Consider the following 20604-nt stretch of genomic DNA (forward strand, 5'->3'; position numbering starts at 1 on the left):
TGAATAAAGCCTTCAGAGCCGAAGCGTTCACTAAAACCAAGGGGCCCCGCGTTCCTAATGTGTGGAATATTATTTTGAATCTTTCCATCACGTTTTCTTAATGAGAGTTACATTGCTGGGTGAAAGCTTTTTATGCAACCCCATCGTTGTTGAACAAACAGATGCTTAGCGTATTTAGGTTGGAATGCAAGAGAACTAAAGGTATGGGAGAGTCTTAAGGAAGCCTGCTTTCTCTTCAAGAATGCTATGGAATTGAAAGGTAATTCCTAAAGAACAGGCATTTGTAAATTAGGGAGGAAGAACTAAAAAAGATTCCTAGCAAGAGACATCATAAAAGGACTTGATAAAGCCAAAAAAACTAAAAGAAGAAAAAAAAAAAAAGGAATTAGAGAACAGAGGCTTCATGTTGTTTGTAAATTTGTGAATAAATCTGTTAAAGAAATACTGGATTCATATTCAACCTGGAAAACAGGGAAAGGTCTTTTATTGCATGCTTAGAAGTTTGAATACACTTTCAGTAGCTCTTCGTTATCTCAAATTAAATCTTAAATTGAGCTTGTGGTTCTGTGAATTAATACTCCGGCCTTTCAGCCCTGCTGCTGAGGTCATTCAAATCTAATGGTGGAAATGGTCACAGGGTCAGGCCTTGGTTGGTGCTGTATAGAAATGCCTTAATGATGCCGGCAGATGTTTGCGTTCTGCAGCTGGGGCAGCCAGCTAGTGGGGGGCTGCAGGAAGGGGGGAGTTGATGATCACATTATTGTATCAGCCGCCTGTGTGAACAAGGAAGGATAGACGCCCACCCCATCCCACCATTCCAGGTTCAAAGAGGCAGGTGCTTCCTAAAGCAGAAAAATGTAAGGGAAGTCATCATCGCTTATCACCACCCAAATGTTCACCATGGTGACCACATCTCAGGATGCTGCGAAACGAGAGACGTCACCTGTCTGTGTAATCGCGTATAGCATTCTGAAGATGTTCCATTCATTCAACACATGTTTAATAAAGGCTTCATCTGAAGTTTAATGGACTCATTGTTTGATAAAACAGACCCAGTCACTGGTGTCAGGGAGTTTATATAGAGGTATGCACATATCTGTGCAAATGTGTGCATTTAAGGCCCGCCGAGCCTCAGCTGATATGCATGTCCTAACTTTGCTGTTTCTCTAAGGGAATGGAAGGATTGGCTACCCTGAGCTTCCTAGACTTTTTTTTTTTTTTTGACAGAATCTTGTTCTGTCTCCTAGCTAGAGTACAATGGTATGATCATAGCTCACTGTAACCTCCAATGCCTGGGTTTAAGTGATCCTCCTGCCGCAGCCTCCCAAGTAGCTAGAACTACAGGCGAGAGCTACCATACTGGTCTCATTTTTGCTTTTTATAGAGATGGAGTCTTGCTATGTTGCCAAGGCTGGTCTCAAACTTCTGGCCTCATAGGAATCCTCCTGCCTTGACAGATGTCTTCATTGTAGGTTTCTAGCCTCTGAATCCAAATTTTTTTTTCTAGTACTTTATTTTCTTTTACTTTTTATTGATTGAAACCTTGAAATAAAAGTTTTTAAAAATTCATTTGATTTTAAACAATCTTTAGAAATATATAAAGGTTAAAAATAACTGTCATTTTGGTTTTTATAAACAGTCCACTCTTACACATAGAGACATTCAGATGCTTCATTTTGCCTATAGAAAGTTTTTCTAATAATGACCAATGATGGTGAAATTGTTATTGACTCAAATATGTGATTGGTTGATTTACTGGATTCAGTCCAAGCTCCTCCCAAAGGTTAGCCCATTGACTCTAGAACTCTGTTTTCCTCATTCATTCATTCATTCATTCGTTCCTCTAATCAGTATGTATAGTGCACTTGCTACACGTCAGATACTTTCCTAGGTGCTTGAGAGAAACAAGCAAAGCACTTCAGGGCCTGTATTAGTCTGTTTTCATGCTGCTGATAAAGACATACCCGAGACTGGGAAGAGTAAGATGTTTCATTGGACTTACAGTTCCACATGGCTGGGGAGGCCTCAGAATCACGGCAGGAGGTGAAAGGCACTTCTTACACGGCAGCGTCAAGAGAAAATGAGGACGAAGGGAAAGTAAAAACCCCTGATAAGTCCATCAGATCTTGTGAGACTTATTCACTCTCAGGAGGATAGCGCAGGAAGGACCGGCCCCCATGATGGAGTTACCTCGCCCTGGGTCCCTCCCACAACATGTGGGAATTCTCGGAGATACAATTCAAGTTGAGATTTGGGTGGAGACACACCCAAGCCGTATCAGGGTCCTAGGCAACTTTGTGTGGAAACAGAACAGAGAGGAAGCGACACACCTTTCCTTTGGGGGCAATTTTTGGCTTGCTTTTGTTTTTATTTGTTGTTGTTTTCATTCCTGGTAGTAATAGTAGCAGTAGAAAATGGTAGTGTTGTAGCCATAAACAGAGTGCTCTGTGCATTCCCTCTCACGATCCCCTAAACCCTACAAGGCTAGGGGAAAATGGTAACACTCATGAACCACTCCACTTTATAAATGTGGATGCTGGCACTCAGGGAGGTCAAGTGAGTTTCATAAGGTCATAGACCAACCACGTGGCAGGGCTGACTCCCACCCAGGTCTGTTACATGGGCGGCCTGTTATTACCGCACTGTCCTGACTTGCTCTAGCGAGATCGAAGAAAGGCACAATCTGCTTTCCTTTTGATGGTGTGTGGCAGCATCATGGCAGCGCGAATTTCCAAGAAGAGGATGTTAGTCGCTGATGGCATCTTCAAAGCTGAACGCAATCAGTTTCTTACTCGGGAGCTGGCTCAAGATGCTACTCTGAAGCTCAGATTCAAGTTACACCCATCAGGGCAGAAACCATTGTCTTAGCCACCAGAACACAAAATGTTCTTGGTGAGAACGGCCGGGGATTCTGGCATTGACTGCTGTAGTTCAGAAGAGATTTGGCATCCCAGAGGGCATTGTAGAGCTTTATGCTGAAAAGGTAACCCCAGAGGTCTGCGAGCCATTGCCTAGGCAGGGTCTGCAGTACAAACTCCTAGGAGGGCTTGCCGTGCGGAGGGCCTATCATGAATAGGGGGGCCAAAGGCTGCCAAGTTGTGATTTCTGGGAGACTCTGAGGATAAACGGTCAAATCCATGAGTTTGTGGATAGCCTGATGATCCCCAGCGGGGACCCTTTTAACTAGTACATTGGCGCTGCCGTGTGCCATGTGCTGCTCGGACAGGTGTTCTGGGCATCACGGTGAAGATCATGCCGCCCTGGGACCCAGCTGGTAGGCCTGGCCCTAAGAAGCCTCTGCCTGACCACGTGAGCATCATGGAACCCGAAGGTGAGATACTGCCCACCACTCCCATCTCAGAACAGAAGGGCGGGAAGCCAGAGCCGCCTGCTCTGCCCCAGCCAGTCCCCGTAGCATGACGGGCTCTCCTTGGCAGTTGTATTTGGAGTCTGGATGTTACTTTGTAAAGACATTTAATAAAATATTGTACAAAGACAACCGGGCATACCTGTAATCCCAGCACTGTGGGAGTCAAGGCAGGCAGATCACTTGAGGTCAAGAGTTCAAGACCAGCCTGGCCAACATGGTGAAACCCCATCTCTACTAAAAATACAAAAATTAGCCAGGTGTGCCCTGTAATCCCAGCTACTTGGGAGACTGAGGCAGGAGAATCGCTTGAACCCAGGAGGCAGAGATTGCAGTGAGCCAAGATTGTGCCATAGCACTCCAGCCTGGGCAACAAGAGTGAAACTCAGTCTCAAAAAAAAAAAAAAAAAAAAACATCATCAACAACAGAAATGTATTCTCTCACAGTTCTGGAGGCCAGATATCCGGAATCAAGGCAGTGCTACGCTTTTTTCAGAGGCTCTAGCTAAGAATCTGTTCCTGCCATCTTTTGTTTCTGGTGGCTGCTGGCGATTGTGGGCTTGTGACCATATCACTCCAGTCCCAGACTCTGAGGCCACATGGTCTTCTCCTCTTCTCCTGTGTTCTCCGTTCCTGTGTGCCTCACATCTCTCTCTGCCTTTCTCCTATGAAGACACTTATCTTTGGATTTAGGGTCTTCCTGGCTGATCTCATCTCAAGATCCATAACTTAACTACATCTGCAAAGACCTGATTCCCAATAAACTCACCTTCACAAGTTGCAGGGATTTGAATATGGAACTGCCTTTTTGGAGGCCACCATTCGACCCACGATAAGAGCACATTGGTGAGGTATGAGGGGTGGTATGAGGTCACAGTCACAGCCGCCCATCTCACCAGCTGTGTGACAATTCTGGATTTCCTTAGCTGTCCTCTGCCTCAGTCTCCCTTTCCCTGTAAGTGGAAGTGGTATTCATTGATCACATACTACAGGCCGGACACCAAGCTATTCCATTTTTTGAATATGTTTCTTCCTTCCCTCTGTAGGACTAACCAGCTGGGTTTAGATGATTTCCTCCTCATATCGCTTTCCTGCTCCCACATGGAATAGATGGTGCAAGGGAACCAGAGAGCTTTGATCCCTGGTTTCTCTGGTCACAAACCTGCTGTCCTCTCCAGAACTGCAGGCTCCCTTTCTCTGGGGTCTAAATCAAATTTAGCTGTTTTCCCCAGCTGCAAAGTACATAGGCATCAAGTGAGAGGGTAAATGAATGAAAACCTGAATGGCTGATCCTGTAAGACAGTGAGAGCAGACGTTGATTGCTCACTGGCCAAGTGCTGGGCCCTGTGCTCAGAGCTCCACGCAGATGACATCAGAGCACCATGTGGGAGGCAAGCATTGATGATCCTGACCATTTTACAGATGAGGAAAGTAAGGCTCGGTGACATAAACTCACAGAGGAAATGGAGCTGGGGTCTGTGTGGCTCCAGATCAGGTGTGTAATCTCCAAGGCTGTCCTCTGTTCTCCAAGTTTCTCCTTAACACATTTCCAGCCCCATTTTCTGGCAAGAAGACCCCAGGGTTGAAAGGAGCTGGAAGAGCGAGGTCTAAGAGAAAAAGGGGCCGGGTGTGGTGACTCATGCCTGTAATCCCAGCTCTTTGGGAGGCCAAGGTCGGTGGGTCACGTGAGGTCAGGAGTTTGAGACCAGCCTGGCCAACATGGTGAAACCCCATCACAAAAAAAAAAAAAAAAAAGCCAGGCATGGTGGTGCATGTCTGTAATCCCAGCTACTTGGGAGGCTGAGGCAGGAGAATCACTTGAACCTGGGAGGCAGCGGTTGCAGAGAGCCGAGATGGCGCCACTGCACTCCAGCCTGGGCGACGAGCAAGATGCCATCTCAGAGAAAAACAGCAACAACAACTAAAACATATGGATCCAGCAGCCAGTGTTGTTATTTCAGGATGGGAACCAGGCACTGCACCTCCTCAGTAGGAGTCAGAGTAAGGGGGCTAGGCTGGCTGACATGAATGGGGACAGAGTTGCTGTGGAAATTGTCAGGTTATGAAAGGAAGTTAGCTGCTGGCTGTCAAGAGGTTCAGATTGCTGCAGGCATTGGCAACTGGGAGCCCTGGTGTGTCTAATAGCTCCTCGGGCCGTGAGGCCTTAATGACACCCCTGCCGACACTACAGGAGGCAGCAAGTGACAGCAGGAAAGAGAGAGGCCAGCTAATCTAATCTGAATGCGCCACGGGGGGCTGGGGGCTCCAAGACCTGGCTTCTGCTCCATGTCACAGTGGCAAAGACAATGACTGTAAAAGCACAGCTTCCAGAGAGAAGAGCCTTCGGTGGACCTGGGTGTTAATCCAGGGGCCAGGTGAAAACTGGGGGATGCAGAATAGGAGGTTGGGCTGAAGGTGAGTGAGAAGAAGAGATACGGTTAGGACCAACATTTAGGCAACACGGCCACGTACAAGATTCTACCACCGTCATCACCATCAGTGTTACTGTTTCCTGCCATGTATCTATGGGGTGCCTATCATTTAAAGTCTAGCACTGCACTGGGCATTTTTAATTGTCATTAGGATATAATTATATGTAATAATTTAATTAGTAACAATACATCATACTTATTAAGGTCCTACTATGTACCAAATTCTGTGGGACACATGTCCTAATAATCAACATGATATAACCTATCATTATGTATAAAACGTCACACTCTGCCCTTTATTAATTATGTGTGTGCCAATTTTGTGCAGGGAACGTTTATTAATTCTAGTTGCCAATATTGTGTCTAGTCCTCCAACCCTATCAAGTGGGCGCAGTTATTATTTCTTTTTTGTAATTGCCCTTTAGCCTCAGCTGGATTGGAAACTGTGTAATGCAGACTCTCAGGCCACTGTCATTTGAGCAGCGTTTTCTGCATTCTATTTGCATTCTCGTATGTAATCCTAAAATGTAGAGTAGTTTTCCCCCTTTTACAGATAAGGTAATCAAAACTTATAGTGGTTAAAGGGACTTGCCAAAGTGACAGAGCCATGAATGGCAAAGCTGGGATTTAAATCCTTGGCCTTCTCCTTGCCATTCCACCCCATCATAAACTCTAAACATCATAAGTAGAATCATCATAAGTCAGGGTCCCTCTGGAAGATGGATAGGTGAATGGATGGATGGATGGAAAGAGAGAGAAAGACAGATAGACAGATAGCTAGATAGACAGATAGAGATTTTAGGAACTGTCACATTGGCTCCCACAATTATGGAAGCCTAGAAGTCCCAAGAAATGTAGCCAGTAATCTGGAGACCCAGAAGGGCCTATGGTAGAAACCTCATCCAAAGGCAGAAGACAAATGTCCCAGGTTGAAGACAGTCAGGCAAAGAGAGAAAATTCTCTTACCCAGACTTTTGTTTTATTTGGGCCTTCAACAGATTAGGTGAAATCCACCCCTACAGGGCAGGGCAATCAGTTTTACGCAGTCTACCGATTCAAAGGTTAGTCTCATGCAGAAACACACTCAGACACACTCACAGACACACACTCAGAAATAATGGTTATTCAGATATCTGGGCACCCTGTGGCCCAGTCAGGTTGACACCTACAATTCTTTTTGCCTTCTTTTAATTTTTGGTGTTGTCATCCTGTGTCCAAGACACATACAGTCAGTCATCACCCCTTTCCCTTAGCCTGTACCAGGTTCTGTGCCAAGGATTTTAGAAAATCATGTCTCGTTCAGTTCCCCCAACAGGTCTATGAGTCATTATCCTCCCCAATCTAAGGAAACTGAGACCCAGAGGTTCAGAGTATTGCAAGATCCTATGGGAATTGCAGATTGTAGCCAAAATTGGAACTCGTAATTCCAGAGCTCCTCCCTCCTGCTAGCAGTTTTATTAATGAGAAAAGCTGTTGAGCACCAGAGCAACCCCGCCTCCTCCAAATGCCATCTGACATATACGTTCAGCAGAGGAAAAATGACATGAGGTCTGGGGCTTGCTTTAAAATACTTTGGGGCCAAACACGTGGCTCCCACCTGTAAGCCCAGTGCTTTGGGAGTCTGAAGTGGGAGGATCACTAGAGATCAGGAGTTCAAGACCAGCCTGGGCAACATACAGAGACCCTCATCTCTATAAAAAATTTAAAAAATAAACAAAATACTTGTGCAACAGCAGCAGCAAGAGCTGCCGCAATGAAAGAAGAAAGAAGAGGAGGGACAGGATGAAGAAAGGAAAGAAGCAATGTTAACATTCTAGTAATGTTTGTGTCTGAATGATAGGTATGTGGGGTTACTATTGTCTTCTATTTGTGTATGTTTAACATTTTCATAATAAGCATATTTATATATATACACGTAATACATATATGTACATATTACCATAATGCCTACCTGCTCTTGAGAAAGTGGTGCAGTGTGCCTGGGGGTTTCTCTCACTGTTTTCTATGGCTCTCCCCTCCCCCACTTTTTGTAAGAAATGGTAGTACCTATCTGACTATTTTCATGGCTTCCTGAAGAGGCCTGAAAATTAGAGTAAACAAATTATCCATTATCGGGGAAGCCTCCTTCCCCCAGCAGATTCCCAGTGTCTTCTTTCACCTCTAGGAGATATTTTCCAAGGTCACTAAATTAAGCCTTCAGACAATCGAAAAATTGAATCTCAGTACATCTATTTTCCTAACAAAATTTCTGCAGTGCCGATTGAGGCTGACAGGTATGGCCGTGCAGCTTTCTGGGCTGTTCAGGTCGATTTGGCCAAGCAGGACGGCATCAGCTTGTATTGGAGGGAACATCTGAACAGCTCGGGGCCCCCTGGGAGTCAGAGAGTTCCTTACCTCCTTGCCACTGTAAATGACTATTTCTGTCGTTTGCAGAGCATCCTTTTCTTCCTCCTCCTACAGCCCCATCCTCACCCACTATAGCCGCCAGGTCAGGCGCCTCTTCTTCAATTATTTATCAGAAGGGCCATTGCAATCATTGCAAACATGTTTAGGAGGATTTGGAAACCACGTTCTTTTTAAGGGCACTAATGATGCAGCAGTAATCACAATGCTAGTGGAAGGGGAGGGACAGAATGTGATGTTTTGGGAGTGAATTGTGTAAGAGAAGAAGGGACTTCGTTCCAAGCCCCCCAGACCTTGCAGCTGTCACAACCTGGCTGTTGGAGAGGTTTGCAGAGCTGAGAACCACTCAGAATTTTGGGGCTGAACACCCTGACTCTCTGAGCACCATCCCTATGACTTTTGAGGTCATGTTTGCCCTCCAGCCCTCATTTCCCCCTTGACAAGCTGTGTCTTAGCTAGTGCTTTCAGCGAAGAATACACTTATGATCCTGGAGCATTGATATCCCCTGAAGTAGCCCCTGACCAGCCTCCAAGATGTATCCTAAAAGGTCCTGGGGAAGTTTACATTTCACTCAAAATATCTGTATTCATGTAAATGTAAAAATGATGTCTTAAGTTGCTTAGCAGTGAATAAAATGGATGCTCTAGGGAGATGCAGTGAGTTTATACTGTGGCTTTGAGTATACACTGGTACCCTACATGGGAGTCCCCAGTGCCCTTGCCCAGGTGCACAAAGCCAGCATCAGTGACCTACACACCAGGAGGCAGGCTGCATGATGGTTAGGTGAAAGTCCTTAGGTGGGTCACTCAGTCTTTCTCTTCTTGAGTTTTTCTCATCTGTGAAAGAGTGATCATAATACTATTTCCATTGTGAGGGGCATTGAGAAGAAGAAATAAGATAATTTATGTAAAGCACAAAGCATAATCCCCGATAGTCAATAAGTACTCAATAAATGCTAGTGAAAATAATGATTACAACTATGGCCTCCAGAAGCTTTTAATGAGCATCTATCTGTAGCACTGCATGTCAAGCCGAGCTAGAATGCAGTCTCTTAGGAGATACGGGGGAGGAGAACATCCTTGGCAGGTTTTCATATTGGTGACCTCTGTAATTTTCTCAAATACCCTTCCTCTTTCCTCGCTTTTGGTGGTAGCTCTACCTGTGTTGCTCTTGTCACTTTTGCCTGTATCCACTAACTCACCACCTAGGTATCTGCAACAGTTATCTATTGCTGCCTAACAAATTACCCCAAAATGTAAGCACTTAGAATCTCATCGTTTCTGTGGGTCAGGAATTAGGGAGTGGCTTAGCTGGGTGCTTCTAGCCCGGGATCTCTTCTGAAGTTGCCAGCAAGCTTTGGCTGGGGCTGCAGGCTCAGAATCCTTGGCTGAAGGGGAGGTTTCACGCCCAAGGGGCTCACAGATGTGGCTGTCGGCAGGAGGCCTCAGTTCTTCACCGTGGGGGCCTCTCTGTACAGCTTCTTGAGCAGCCTCACAATATGGCATCTGGCCTCCCTCAGAGTGACTGATCTCGGAGAGAGTGTGAGGAAGATGTGGCATGGCCTTTTAAGCCCCATGCTTAGACATCATGCACTGTACCTTTAGCTACATTCTATCGATTGGAAGTACAGCAGTAAAGACCATACTTAGGAGAGGGGAGCCTGGCTCCACCATTGGAAGGGAGGTCTATCAAAGAACTTGTGGGCATATCCTAAGACCACCACACTCTGCCACTCCACGCACTCTGACTCTCCTCACACCTGCTCACTTCACTGGTTCGGCTCTTGGCAGTGGCACGGAGTATGGGAAAATGTCTCCTTCTTGGATTATAGAAGTCGTCACCCTGCTAGTATGAATCCATGTCCTATGTCAGCCCTCTCAGGAGGGATTGCGATTAGAGAATGGACAACACAAGGGAATCCTGTGTCATGGTGGAGCATAGAGGCCAGCAGGTGAATGGAGGAGATGCCTTAGAGTGGGAAGCTCGAGCTTGCTCTGTCATATTCATTAAGGAACTTCACCCAAAGACAGATGACATCCATTTATAATTATTTCAGCAGTGACTTTTGAGCCCAAGCAGTTCTATTTATTTTTCTCTCTGAAAGCAAGAAGCTTTCTTTAAAGCATTGCTGCCATTTGGACAATGTCCTAGGTCCCCGTTGGTGTTATCAGTTGGTGGGATATAGAAAAGCAAAGTGGCCAGGCTCAGCCTTTTCTCTTATACATATATATATATATATATATATATATATATATATATGTTTTTTTTTTTTTTTTCCTTTTTTAAGACAGGATCTTGCTCTTTTGGCCAGGCTGTAGTGCAGTGGTGCAACCACAGATCACTGCAGCCTCCAACTCCCGGGCTCAAGCGATCCTCCAGCTTCAGCCCCCCGAGTAGCTGGGACTACAGGCGTGCACTACTGTGCTTGGTTAATTTTGACTATTTTTTTGTAGAGATGAGGCTTGCTTGCTTTTTTGTCCAGTCTGGTCTTGAACTCCTGGCTTCAAGCAATCCTCTTACCTCATCCTCTCAAAGCACTGGAATGATAAACTCTTTCTTTGTTTATACCATTCCTCAGCTTACACTCTTTCCTGCATACAGCTTGTTTCTCCAATGTGGCTATTGTTCTCATGTTTACTTAATGGCCTGACCATCTTTTCCTCCTCCTCCTGCCTTCTATTCTCCTTCCTCATCATTGTCCTCTTCTATGAGTTCAGAAAATTGGGTTACAATACCTACAACATGCAGTGAGGACACTCTTTTATCATCACCCCCGTAGGCTTATGGTGCTTGTATCTGATTTTTCCTAGTCTTTCGTTTGTTAATTTACTGCACACATGTTCCTTGCTCTTGTGCGTTACTGACGTGTGTAAGAATCTTGAATATCTGTGTGGTGCTTAGAGATTTCACAGCAGTTTATTGAATGCTGTTACCTCAATGCATCCTCTGTGAAACTGGGTGTGACTGCATCCATTTTGCCGATGAGGAAACTGAGGCATAAGAGGGTTCAGCAAATTACCAGAGTCGCACAGCTCACAAGCAAGTGCAGGCTTCTAGCCAAGGTTTGCTGGCTTATGCATTTCATGAGTGTTCTATCGTACCATACAGGCGCTGTGTCTCCCAGTGGAATATAAGTTCGTTGAGGCCGAGGATTGTGTCTCATTCTGTGTTGTATCCCTTTGGCTTCAGCCTTAGTGTCTTGCATTTGTTAAGCATTTGGAACATTTCAGCTGAATGAGTGAATGAGTGAATGAGTGAAGCAATCAGTCAAATCAGAGCACTGCTTACACATGCATCCCAAGTCCAGCTGTTGAACGTCTGGAACTGAGCAGTATGGAGCCTGTTAAGACCAGCGATCTGTGGCCTGAATAACAACGGGATAGGAACGTTCCCTTGTTCTCATAAATCTTGTAAATTTGCATTGTTTGTGCTGAACAGGGCCCATGTGTTCTGGTAGCAAACATGGGGAGGCCCAAAAGGCTGATCTGGGATCACGTCTCACTGAACGCTGCCCTATGCTAAGTCTGCAGAATATTTAAATAAGGGGTTAATTTATAAAGTGAGCTACAGGAAAATTTCCAGGATTGTCGTGCATGTGTCTCATAAATCGGCACAAATTGAATCTAGGTTTCTGTGCCCGTCAGCTCCTAGGTAAACCAAAATTTATTGAGAGGTGTATAGGTTGCCATCCAAAGAAACGTAGTAAATGAGAAAAGTGTATCCTCAGGAGTTCTGTAAACAAGGTCTGAAGGCTGGCAGCAAGGACAGGGGTCCGCAATGTAAAAATCCCCGTTGCCGATGATCGGAAAGTACAGCGTAGTTGGTTGCAGATGGAGACAGGGTTCCGGGAATTCTTGATTTTTCATAAACATTCCACTGACTTCTTAACAGAATAAAGATTTTGTACATTGCAGAGATAATTTATAGATTCGGGTACAGAGGGATACAGAGAATGAGGAAGGCTAACTTCAGGATTTTGCGTATGTCAAATCATTGTATTAGCTTACCCAGAACCAAAATAAAATATGCAATATATAAATATGAAGCTTTAGTTTTTAATGATTATTCATAACAACATTGTGATAATGATTATCTGTAATAATCATGCATACCGCCTTAGTCTGAGCAATCATATTAGCAGTTCGTAATTACTGAAGGGCTGTCAGGATCCAGACACTGTGCTGGGTGTTCTACAAGCTTCATTTCCAGTCTTTTTTTTGTTCAATTTCCTCTCGAATTTTTAAGGGGGTTGGAGAGTGTTAATGTGCCCATTTGACAGAGGAGGAGGGAGAAGCTCCAAAAATGAAGCCCAAGGATCTTAGGCTAATATATAGGCTTGCATCCAGTGTATCTCACCCCGAAAGCCTTGCTTTTGTCATTATCCGACCTTGGCTGTCATTATCGTAGTGGCCTTCTTACTACCTAGAAAACAAGTGCCAGCATTCTAGTAAAATCTATTCACCTACCGAGATTATTTGATATTTTAGTCTGTAGCTTTTATCCCTTTAGCTACAACATTCAAAGCGTTGTGCAAAATATTCTAGTAGTAAGTAGAGGCTTTAAACCCACATGTCGATAATGGTCAAATCCTCTTAAAGGGGCCAGCAACAAAAATGACTTTAAAAGGGAAATATTATTTCAATGTTATGAGTGCCCATGAGCATGTTAGTGGAGCAGTTGTGTGTTAAAAAAAGAGAAGGTGGAGTTACAGTGAATACCCTTGAAATCACACAATCAGCACTTAAGAATGTTCACACAGTTGTTCACACACATATTGATATCAGACCTCATAGCAGTCCCATTGGCTAGACCGGTTATTATGAATGCGTTTTTATAGAGTAGGAAACAGAGATGCAACGTGACTTGCCTAAGAACACACAGCCGTTCTGAAACTCAACCTGTGATAAGATCGAGGGAGAAACAAAAATAACAACAAAAACAACAACAAATGTGATGCCAAAATATTGCTAACAGGCATCTAGAAAAATGTCTTCGACTTCTTTTGGTAGAAAAACAGGAACAATTCAAATCTGAATTCAACATATTTATTTTTTGTTTCTGACTTTTTATGTAAGCAGAGCTCTGAATTGTATCCTCAGATATATTTGAGACTAACAACAAGGAAATATAAAATTACGTTACTACCTAAGCTGCCACTTCTTCAAAGCCTCGTTATTCTTTTTCCCTTCAATGCATTTCAACTCCAAAATACGTAGTGACATGAAAATTGTGTATTCAGATTGTTCTATTGATTCCTTGAGAAAGTGACCTTGTATGCACACGTGAAAATGGAGAGATCTATATATACCGCCAGGCCTCTTCTTTGTAAGGGTATGAGGAACAACAGTGGTTAACGTGCATCTTTTTTTAACACTTAGATTTACTCTTCCTTTTCACAGACTAATAGCACACTGATGTGCAATGCAGGGAGGACTCCTTGGAAATTTGTACCGCTGTGGCCTAGGGATGGACAACTGGCAGGGCCACATGGGGAGCTAAAACCCTGTGCTCCATTTGCAAAGCCAGTGGCCCCGGCAGAGATAGGAGGCCATCTTTGTGATTTTGACAGTGGTTTCCCTGGGGTCGAACACTCCTGAAACTTATTTCTGCAAGGACATACTACTGTGAACCCACCTGAAGGGCGGCATCCACTCTTCTAATAGGATCTCACACTGGTACTTTCAGACACTTCTGCCCCTTGCCACGTTTAATAAGTCATCTGTGTCATTTGGGAGGAAAGAGAATGAGCCTTCCTCAGTCCCTGCACTACACCAGGGCTTGCAAATACAGTACCTCATTTAATTCTCGCTACCATCTTTGAGGTGGGTGGCATTAGGCCATTTGCTGGGTGTATTAAAATGGCATGCAGAAATACTGTAGCAGTTCACTTAATATCAGGCATCCGGTAAGTGGCAGAGATGAGGCTGGACCCCAGGATTTCTGACCTAATTTCTGAGCTTCTTAATTATTCTGTACACCAAAAGCCCCTGTGGTTTGGATTCCTAATCACAGGACTGAGATGAAACAGAATTTCTTAGCAGAGGGGGCCAAGTAGTAGATGGGCTTTTGCCAAGAACTTTTTTTTTTTTTCAGAGTCAGAGGTTGGCAGCAAAAGATGAGAGATGGAAGGTCAAGTGCAGCAGAAGAGAGAAACAGGGAGAGTGGAGGTTGTTCTCTAGAACATAGAAGCCGCTTCTTCATCCCACACAATGGAAACCAGAGCCCAGATTATGTTAACGAGAAGTTCCAGAATTGCAGATGGCACTTTGCTACTTAGTGGGGGGGAAGAAGAAGAAGGAGAAAAAGAAGAAAAAAGAAAAATAGCAGGTGGAAACTTAAAAAAATGGTTAGCTGCATGTAAATGGCTTTTATTATAACTGCTAGGCTGAACCAGAAGACTTCAGCTATGTAAAATGTCACTTGCTCTTATCACGGTTCATAGAGATTACCTTTCAATGCGAGTTTCATTTTCATTTCTTCCAACACTTAGAGAAGTGAACGAGGCAGTGAATCCTTTATTCCCTAACCCTCGCCCAGCAACTTGCTTCTTCCTCTGTGTTTTGTGTCATTCTGTATGATATTGCATCAAGGCAATTCACGGCAGTGGTTGAACCAAAAGCAATTTAAGTCAAAAATGGACAAATATGGATGTCACTTATAAGGCTTGTTCAAAGGCCTTTGTCATCACTCAAAGCCTGAGCACTTCTCAGGAGTGATATGCTTTATTTTTTTATTTTTTTATTTTCTAGCAATGCAAGATTGAAGATTAAATACAGACCTCTTAGTGAGGCATCTGCGTAGTTCTTACGTAGAAACCATTTATTGGTGAACCAAATATTTTGTATTATATAGCAAGAAAGAGGGATTGACAAAGATTGAGTGATTAGAAATCCAAGGGGAATTTATATTTATTACTTTGATTTGGTAATTTGTAATAACAACAGCCACCATGTATCTATACTTCCTAGATTTGGGCATGGGGTTAGGAGTCTTATATTTATTATTTTAGTTAATTTTCATAGTCATCCTGTGTAGAAATATCAATAAATATAGAGGTGAGTATTATTGTCCCCGTTTTACAGATGAGAAAACAGAGTCCCAGGGACCTACCTGCTCAAGAGCACAGAAAGCTTGAATGAGTAAATTTACTGTGTGTTGTTCCAAAGGTTTCTCCAAAGGTCTCTTCCTCTCCCAAGGCTATTATCATTTTGAGAAAGACTGGCACAGTTAGAGGCCAGGAGCCCATCTTGGCTGTGTGCCTTCTGCTTTGTCTCTGGGGTTGTGGGAAAACTTGTAGCTTAAGAGCCTCCTTGTTCAACTGTGTCAGGCTGCACACTGGAAGGTAACTTTTCAGGTTGTGGGGGGTGGTGGTGAAGCAGAGGTGTGCAAAGCAGGATACACGGAGGGCTGGGCCTTGGTCATTCCCAGGACGCAAAGCGAGCATCAAAAAAAGGCAGGGTAGTTGGGCCATGGCGTTGCAGAGTGACAGTGTGTCAGGGTGAGGACAGCACTCAGGAAGGAAAGGACAGAAAAGCTACCCACACGCTGGAGGGTCAAATAGCTGACTTCAGAGGAGACTTTAGGTACTCCTACATGTTGATTCTTAGAGAATAATGACACAATTGCACCTTAAAATGTTGAGACTTACATATATACATAATAAGAATATTTTCTTTGGCTGCAAAAGAACTATGAAAGAGTGAAAAAGCCAATCCTAAAAGATTACATGTGATAGGATTCCATTTACATAACGTTCTTGAAATTACAAAATTATAAAAATAGAAAACAGATGGCCGGGCATGGTGGCTCACTCCTGTAATCCCAGCACTTCAGGAGGCCGAACGGGTGGGTCACCTGAGGTCAGGGGTTGGAGACCAGCCTGATCAAGGTAGTGAATTATTGAAGGGCTGTTGCCAGCAACAGTGGAGAACCTGACTCTACTAAAAATACAAAAAGTTAGCCGGGCATGGTGGCACACACCTGTAATCCCAGCAACTCAGGAGGCTGAGACAGGAGAATTGCTTGAACCCGGGAGGCAGAGGTTGCAGTGAGCCAAGATCATGCCACTATACTCCAGTCTGGGCAACAGAGTGGTACTCCGTCTCAAAAAAAAGAGGAAAGAAAACAGATGAGTGATTGCCAGGGATTGGAGAGGAGTTGGGGGTAAGTGGGAACCAGAGTGGATATAAAACAGCAGGTGGAGGATCCTGGTATAGATGGAAATGTTCTGCATCTTGACTGTCTCAGTGTCAATTTCCTGGTTGTGAAATCGTACTAGAGTTTTTTGAGATACCACCTTTGGGGGAAACTGGATCAAGGGCGCGTGAGATTGCTATATTATTTCTTACAACTGCATGCGAATCTACACTTATCTCAAAAATAAACACTGTCATTAAAATCAAAGAACTGCTCAACATTTGGGGGTAAAAATCAACAAGTAAATTCAAATCACCCACGAGCCCACCACCCAGAGAGAGTCACCACTTCTATTTCGATATATTTTCTCTTCTTCCCTTCCAGTCTCTCTCTTCTGTTCCTGGATATAAAATAGAGAGGTTTTAAAATGTAATTACATCTAACTATTCCCTGGCTTGGTAATATCCAACCTTTGCGTGTCCTCAGAGAGGTCCAAAGGCTGTGCTAAAACTTGTTGGTTTAGCATTGATTTTGACAAAAGACAGCAACCAGATCCCCTTTCTAGGAACCCATGTGGATTACTGTGGATTCAGAATGGATGCATTTTATGGACAGGGCTGTGACCTCTTGTTTTTTCCCTTCCTCATGCTAATAGGTGTTAATATTTTGCAATAAATATTACTTATGTCTGTGAATTGAACTGCATCCCAGACTGTCAGCACATATTTATTTTCTCATTTTAATTTCTTGAAGTTCTTACTGTTACGGAGGGTGGGGAGGGGGTAGAATAAGCTTAGGCTGGAGGGTGTATCTGATTTGGAAAATACATCCCTGGTTATGTTCCTACCGAGTGACATGCTTGGTTGGTGATGATAAACTGGGACTGAGGAATGGGTTAGGAGAAGGCTTGAAGAACCCAGCTCCCCAGACCATCTCATCATCCTCTAGAGATACTTCTCCAAGTGCTTTTGTTTCCAGTGACCTCCCAACCCCAGGCACTAGCGAAGCCTCCAGGCAGGTGAATGCACAAATCCTACATTTTCTAGTGACTTGAGCAAGTTGCTTCATTTTTCTGATCCTCCATTCCCTTTTCTAAGCCACAATTTCTTCATCTTTCAGTAGAGTTAACAAGTTACTGGGTGTTGAAAGATCAAATGAATTAGCACATGAGAACATGCTTTGCACGAAGTTGTATGCAAAATAAGTTATTATGGGATGGGAGAAACCCTTTGCGGACAGTGCCTCGCAGTTGACCCTCAGTGTGTACTCATGGAATAATTTTTTCATGTAAAAGAATTAGCATCACTAGTCCTAACTGTACACGTTCTTGACTCTGTGACACTGAACAAAGTCCTGAACCTCTTTGCGCCTTGATTTCTTTCATGTCTTGTTCTAGTTTTGAAGAGCGATTCTTGTGTGAAATCAGGGAGAGGAGGCATGAGGCCTGGTAAGGACACCCTACGTCTGTGGTTGACAAATTCAGTAGGCCCACAGTCGATGCAAAAGTCCTCATGCCTCTGCAGCACGGTTATAATGAAGAGGAGCGATGGCGTGGCATGATTCCACTATAAGGGAGGCTTATTACGTAGTGTCTACAGAGCCAGTGGTTTATTTTGCATTGTTTATGTCAGCATTAAGCAACATTCTTACACAGTTGGTAAGTCTTAAAACTCACTATCTACTCCAGTCGTTGTTCTAACAGTGATGTGCTCAGTGATCACCCGGGGATCTTGTTAAATTTGGATTCTGATTCAGTAGGTCTAGGTGGGGCCTGAGAGGCTTTGTTTCCTTTTTTAATTTAATTTTTGTGGGTACCTAGTAGGTGTGTATGTACATATATATATATTTAAAAATGTATGTATGTAAATATGTGTATATGTGTGTATATATGTATATATGTGTGTATACATGTATATATGTGTATATATGTGGGTTTTTTCCAAGAAAATTGTGGGTACATAGTAGGAGTATATATTTGTGGTCTGTGTCTCTTATAAGTTGCTGATCTCCCAGGGGATGCCTGTTTTATTGTTCTAGGTAGCACACTTTGAGCAGCAAACATCTAGATGTAGTTCTCAACAGCAGGACTAATGCTAGTGGAGGGGGCATTCTGGAAATTTGGGAAGGCATTTTGATTGCCTTTGGCGCTTAGGTGGGGTCCACGGGTCCATCCTGTGATGCCATAGGCAGTCCGATATAACCAAGAACTGCCCATGTCCCGGTCACATACACCTGTGTCCCTGGACATTCATTTTGGTAAAAAACTTGTTTGCAATGATCTGACCCCAGAATTCACTGTGCTTACACAGATACACGACATGCACCGAGTCTTCCAGAAATGCAGGGGCCTTCTAAATCAAGGGAAGATTGTGTGGTGTTTTGTTCAAATCTTTACAAAGGTCTCAATACCGTCTTGAAACATCATGAGGCGCTGCTCATAATATTTGAGTCACCATAACATGTGATCTGTCTACATATGTAGCTGTTTGTATTCACGGGGATTAAATAGTTGTGTGCTAGAGCTGCCCCCAGCGAGCAGCTCATGAGAGCAGATTTTGCCTATTGCTTCCAAAATCTGCATTCGGTGATACCATGTTGGTAGCTTGAAACTGACCGTGGTGAGAATATTTACACCATGGAAATTGGCAGATGCTACTAATCAGGATGATTGTTTCAGTTTTCATTTTGTAATTTTCAGAGTTGGTTTACCAATATGACGTCTGTATTAAAATATATGTAACGCTGCTTTCAAAATATTAAGTATCGTGAGAATACGTTAACAAAATTCTGGTGAATTTTTGTCTTATGTTGAATCCAAACCTGTAAGTAGGTACAAACATTTGACTATTTCATTATGGGCTTCTGATATACTCCTGTCAGAGCAGTTACCTTTGAAAATGCATACTATTTTATCATCAATTATATTTTCTTTACAAAATTTTTATAATTATGACATATTACTTTTGCTAATTATGTGTGTGGGTAGATTGTGTTATTCATGAATTTCATTTCGGGACCTTGGTAAGGGGTTATAAAATATTTCTGTTGAAAGGAGGGTCTTGGATTGCTGGACCTGAGTTTCCTAATCTAATTAATGCACCGGGCAGAGCTGGCAGATGTGTGGGACATCCAACTATTCTCTTGAAGGGAAGGGATATAAGAGATACACTGTAAAGGTGAATAGTAATCGGTGTCTCCCCTTCAAGGTGACCAGGAAGATCTGAACTGACTGGGTGTCTTTGTGGAAGTGTGTTTTGAACGGAGATTAGAGAGATCAGCAATGTGTCTCATAAAGCAATCCAGGAGGAGTTCATTCTCAACAGATTCAGCAATGAAGCACTGGAAGAGGAGGAAGCCAAAATTCAAAATGGGTTGGGTGCAGTGGCTCACTCCTGCAATCCCAGCTCTTTTAGAGGCTGAGGCAGGAAGATCACTTGAGGCCAAGAATTTGAGACCAGTCTGGGCAACATAGCTAGACCCCATCTCTAAAATAAATAAAAAATAATTTAAATTAGCTGGGCTTGGTGGTGCACACCTGTAGTCTGAGCTGCTTGGGAAGCCGAGATGGGAGAATTGCTTGAGCCTGGACGTGTGTGGCTATGGTGAGCTAGGATCACACTACTTTACTTCAGCCTGGGTGACAGAGTGACACCTTGTTTCAAAAAAGAAAAAAACAAAAAGTTGAAAATGAGTGGGAAAGGACCTAAGATTATTGGAAACAGTGTACACAGAATACAAGAGGAGTTGGGCATGCTGGCTTATGCATGTAATCCCAGCACTTTGAGAGGCGATGGCGGGTGGATCTCTGGATCTCAGGAGTTTGACACCATCCAGGGAAACATGGTGAGACCCCATTTCTACAAAAAGTAAAAAATCAACTCATACCTATAGCTGCAGCTACTCAGTAGGCTGAGGTGGCAGAATCGCTTGAGCCCAGGAGGCGGAGGTTGCAGTGAGCCAAGATCACGCCACGGCACACCACTCTGGGGTGAGAGAGAGACCCTGTCTCAAATCAAAATAAAAATAGAATACAAGGGGGGATGACGATAGACTTAAGATATACCCTCTAGAAAAAAGGAAGAAGTATGGTAAGGAATCTCATGTAGAAAAATGCAGGCACACACAGGCATTCTTCACAGGACTGGCAGGTGGAGAGGATGTTTGTTATTTTACTGTAAGTGCTGCAAACATTGCACTAATGTTTGGGTCTTTGCTTTTGGCAATTTTACTTTATTTTACTGTAAGTGCTGCATACATTGCACTAA

The 20604-nt window shown here is 43.6% G+C and overlaps 1 protein-coding gene and 1 pseudogene across 2 annotated transcripts in view; both read left to right on the forward strand.

The window, feature by feature from the left end:
• Positions 1 to 20604, forward strand: part of WWOX (WW domain containing oxidoreductase) — a 1124103-nt gene that overhangs the window by 728586 nt on the left and 374913 nt on the right. The gene's annotated exons all lie outside the window — the stretch shown is intronic.
• On the forward strand, positions 2116 to 3522 carry LOC111552522 (annotated as a pseudogene).

The sequence above is a fragment of the Piliocolobus tephrosceles genome, chromosome 17 (assembly GCF_002776525.5).
Source record: "Piliocolobus tephrosceles isolate RC106 chromosome 17, ASM277652v3, whole genome shotgun sequence".
Lineage (NCBI taxonomy): Eukaryota > Metazoa > Chordata > Mammalia > Primates > Cercopithecidae > Piliocolobus > Piliocolobus tephrosceles.